The 4,714-nt window shown below is 37.8% G+C and overlaps 1 non-coding gene across 1 annotated transcript; it reads right to left on the bottom strand.

Annotated features, from left to right (window-relative positions):
- Positions 1 to 2,674: 2,674 nt before the first annotated feature.
- LOC128068106 (U7 small nuclear RNA) lies at positions 2,675 to 2,735 on the bottom strand. Its single transcript, XR_008201456.1, has one exon. It is a non-coding gene; the product is annotated as a U7 small nuclear RNA (small nuclear RNA).
- Between the last annotated feature and the right edge of the window lie 1,979 nt (positions 2,736 to 4,714).

Below are 4,714 nucleotides of genomic sequence, written 5' to 3'. Positions count from 1 at the left end.
GCAGAGTTCCAAAGAATAGCCAGGTGATATAAGAAAGACTTCCTCAGTGATCAATGCAAAGAAATAGAGGAAAACGATAAAATGGGAAAGACTAGAGATCTCTTCAAGAAAATTAGAGATACCAAGGGAACATTTCATGCAAAGATGGGCTCGATAAAGCCCATCTTTATTGGTATGGATGTAACAGAAGCAGAAGATATTAAGAAGAGGTGGCAAGAACACACAGAAGAACAGTACAAAAAAGGTCTTCACAACCCAGATAATCAGGATGGTATGATCACTCACCTAGAGCCAGACATCCTGGAATGTGACATCAAGTGGGCCTTGGGAGGCATCACTACAAACAAAGCTAGTGGAAGTGATGGAATTCCAGCGGAGCTATTTCAAATCCTGGAAGATGATGTTGTGAAAGTGTTGCACTCAATATGCCAGCAAATTTGGAAAACTCAGCAGTGGCCACAGGACTGGAAAAGGTCAGTTTTCATTCCAATCCCAAAGAAAGGCAATGCCAAAGAATGCTCAAACTACCGCACAATTGCACTCATCTCACATGCTAGTAAAGTAATGCTCACAATTCTCCAAGCCAGGCTTCAGGAACATGTGAACTGTGAACTTCCAGATGTTCAAGCTGGTTTTAGAAAAGGCAGAGGAATCAGAGATCAAATTGCCAACAACCATTGGATCATCGGAAAAACAAGAGTTCCACAAATCATCTATTTTTGCTTTACTGACTATGCCAAAGCTTTTGACTGTGTGGATCACAATAAACTATGGAAAATTCTGAAAGATATGGGAATACCAGACCACCTGACCTGCCTCTTGAGAAATCTGTATGCAGGTCAGGAAGCAATGGTTAGAACTGGACATGGAACAACAAACTGGTTCCAAATAGGAAAAGGAGTACATCAAGGCTGTATATTGTCCTCCTGCTTATTTAACTTCTATGCAGAGTACATCATGAGAAACGCTGGACTGGAAGAAACACAAGCTGGAATCAAGATTGCCAGGAGAAATATCAATAACCTCAGATATGCAGATGACACCCTTATGGGAGAATGTGAAAAAGAATTAAAGAGCCTCTTGAGGAAAGTGAAAGAGGAGAGTGAAAAAGTTGGCTTAAAGCTCAACATTCAGAAAACGAAGATCATGGCATCTGGTCCCATCACTTCATGGCAAATAGATGGGGAAACAGTAAAAACAGAGGCTGGCTTTATTTTTTTGGCTCCAAAATCACTGTAGATGGTGACTGCAGCATGAAATGAAAAGACGTTTGCTCCTTGTAAGAAAAGTTATGACCAACCTAGACAGCATGTTAAAAAGCAGAGGCATTACTTTTCCAACAGAGGTCCATCTAGTCAAGGCTATGGTTTTTCCAGTGGTCACGTATGGATGTGAGAGTTGGACTATAAAGAAGGCTTAGTGCTGAAGAATTGATGCTTTTGAACTGTGGTGTTGGAGAAGACTCTTGAGAGTCCCTTGGACTGCAAGGAGATCAAACCATTCCATCCTAATGGAGATCAGTCCTGGTGTTCTTTTGAAGGACCGATGTTGAAGCTGAAACTCCAATACTTTAGCCACCTGATGTGAAGAGCTGACTCATTGGAAAAGACCCTGATGCTGGGAAAGATTGAGGGCAGGAGGAGAAGGGGACGACAGAGGATGAGATGGTTGGATGGCATCACCGACTCAATGGAGATGAGTTGTGTAGACTCTGGGAGTTGGTGATGGACAGGCCTGGAGCGCTGTGGGCCTTGGGGTTGCGATGAGTTGGATGCAACTGAGCAACTGAACTGAACCGATCTGAATTTGTTATCCACATGTTTTTAATCATGTTTAGTTTTTATCTAGATGCCTGTTTAATCTACTACATGACTTTTTCCATTATCTAGCTCGCAACCAATCACCATGTAAGACTTGTGGGCATAGCCAGTGCTCTGCTGCTTTGAAAACTATAAGGTCAGATTGATCAACTCTGGTGGGTAAGATGCTGGAAATATCAGGATTTTAAGCAACATCAGCCAGCCATTTTGACTACCATGTCAATTGATTCAGATTGACTGAGAAGCAATTTTATGAACTCTGTGGGGAGTATGTGTTGCTATAACTGAAAACCTCAGCTCCCAAGTGGCTTACTTTGGTCATTCAACCTTCATGAGAAAGCATAGGAATCATTGTGTTCACATTGCTACCATGGTGACCAATTCTGCTAAATAGAAATCCTGGAAAATGCCCATCATAAGGTTGTACATTGTTTAAAAAGTGTGAGTAGTAAAACATATGTTTATATCATAGATTTGGTCTCACTGGGGTTGAGCTATGTTCCTAATGTGTGGCCAGATGTTTTGTATCACTCTCCTCTTTTCAAAAAGTAAAAAGTTTGCTATATAGGCATTCTTGTTTATGAATATCAGCATATATGTCTCCACAGATTATTTTGAGCAGGGGTGGTTTCTGGTGGGTCTTCCCAGGTGGCTCAGTGGTAAAGAATCCACCTGCTAATCCAGGAGACCAGAAGACACTGGTTTGATCCCTGGGTCAGGAAGATCCCCTAAAGGAGGAAATGGCCACCCATTCCAGTATTCTTCCCTGGAAATATCTCATGGACAGAAGAGCATGGTGGGCTACAGTCCATGGGGTTGCAAAGAGTCAGACCCAGTGAGCACGCATGCTAATGAATGGTTTCTGGTAAGGCCCAGAAAACCTGCTAGACAAATTCTAAAAGAGATATAACACTTCCACAGAGTATTTTAAATTAGTTTCATATTGTATTTTGTGTTGAGGGAAAAAAAAAATCTCTGAAACATACCAACCAAATCTTTGAAAAATGATTACATATATAAAATCTATCATCTTAAAACATTTCTTTTATTTTTATTGAGACATAATTGACATATAAAATTGTGTGAATATAAGATATATGATATATTGATTTGATACCTTTATGTACTGCAATATGAATACCACCATAGCATTAACTAATATCTTTCTCATGTTGCATAGTTACTTCTTTTTTGTTGAGAGACCATTTAAGATCTAAAACCCTTGAGGTGTATAATACAATATTGTTAACTATAATCACTAGATTAGAGAGATCTCCAGAACTCACTGATCTTCTAACTGGAAGTTTGTACCTTTTAATGAACATCTCCCCAAGCTGAGTAATCCACAACCCCTAATAACCACTATTCTACTCTCTGCTTCTATAAGTTTGGCTTTTAGGTTACACATATACATGCTATTATAGAGTATTTATTGTTCTCTCTGATTTATCTCATTTAGCATAATGCTTTCAAAATCTGTGTTATCAGAAATTTCTGTGTTATCAGAAGTAGAATTTCTTTCTCATGGCTGAATAATATTTCATTTTATGGGAACATAGATATAGATACAGAAGCTATACATAGGTGTATACAGAGATATATCTTCCTTATTCATCCAATGGATTTATGGAGATTTAGGTTGTTTCTATGTCTTGGTTATTGTGAATAATGCTGCTGTGAGACTGCAGATATCTTTTCAATATCCTGATTTCATTTCCTTTGGATATATACTCATAAGTGGGATTGCCAGTCAAAAGGCATTAATAGTTCCATTTTAAGTATTTTAAAATACTTTCATTCTTTTCTCCATAGTAGCTGAACCAATTTATATTTATGTATAAATAGTGCACAATTCTCCACACACTCACTTGTTAAATCTTGTCTTCTTGATGACAGTCAGTCTAATGGGTGTTAGGTGATATCTTATTGTGGTTTTGATTTGCATTTATCTGATGATTAGTGATGCTGGGAATTATCTATGTACCTGTTATCCACTTATATGTATTCTTTAGAAAAATTTCTATTCATTCTTCTGTCCATTTTAATTGATTATTATTATTGAATTGTATGCATTCTTTATATATTTTGGATATTAATCCTTTATCCAATATTTGGTTTACAGATATTTTCTTCCATCCAAAGGTTACCTTTTCATTGGTTGGTTGTTTCTTTTGCTGTGCAGAAGATTTATAGTTTGATGGTCTCCCATTTGTTTATTTTTTATTTTGTTACCATGCTTTTGGCATCATATCCTAAAAAAATCAGTGCAAACAGCAACATGAAGGTTTTTCCCTATGCTTTCTTCTAGGGTTTTTACAATTTCAGATATTTTGTTGAAATCTCTAATCAGTTTTGAACTAATTTTTGTGACTAATGTAATATAGGAGTCCAATTTCACTTTTCTGCATCCAGTTTTTTTAACACCACTTATTGAAGAGACTAATCTTTCCCAAATGAGTATTCTTGGCTCTGCTGTTAACTATTAGTTGATCATATACATAGGCTTATTTTTTATCTCTATTTTGTTCCATTTTTGTACAGTTCTACTTTTATGCCAAGTTAATATACTGTTTTAATTGCTATAGCCTTTTACTACAGTTTGAAATCAGAAAGTTTAATGCTTCCAGCTTTGTTCTTCTGTCTCAAGATTAATTTGGCTATTTGGGATCTTCTGTTCAGCTCAGTTCAGTCCAGTCACTCAGTCGTGTCCAACTCTTCAAGACCCCATGGACTGCAGCATGCCAGGCCTCCCTGTCCATCACCAACTCCCAGAGTTTACCCAAACTCATGTCGATTGAGTTGGTGATGCCATGCAAACATCTCATCCTCTGTTGTTCCCTTCTTCTCCTGACTTCAATCTTTCCCAGCATCAGTGTCTTCAAATGAGTCAACTC

Source organism: Budorcas taxicolor, chromosome 23 (genome assembly GCF_023091745.1).
Source record: "Budorcas taxicolor isolate Tak-1 chromosome 23, Takin1.1, whole genome shotgun sequence".
Classification (NCBI taxonomy): domain Eukaryota; kingdom Metazoa; phylum Chordata; class Mammalia; order Artiodactyla; family Bovidae; genus Budorcas; species Budorcas taxicolor.
Note: the sequence above shows the minus strand (reverse complement) of the source record. Positions and strands in the feature narration are given on the sequence as shown.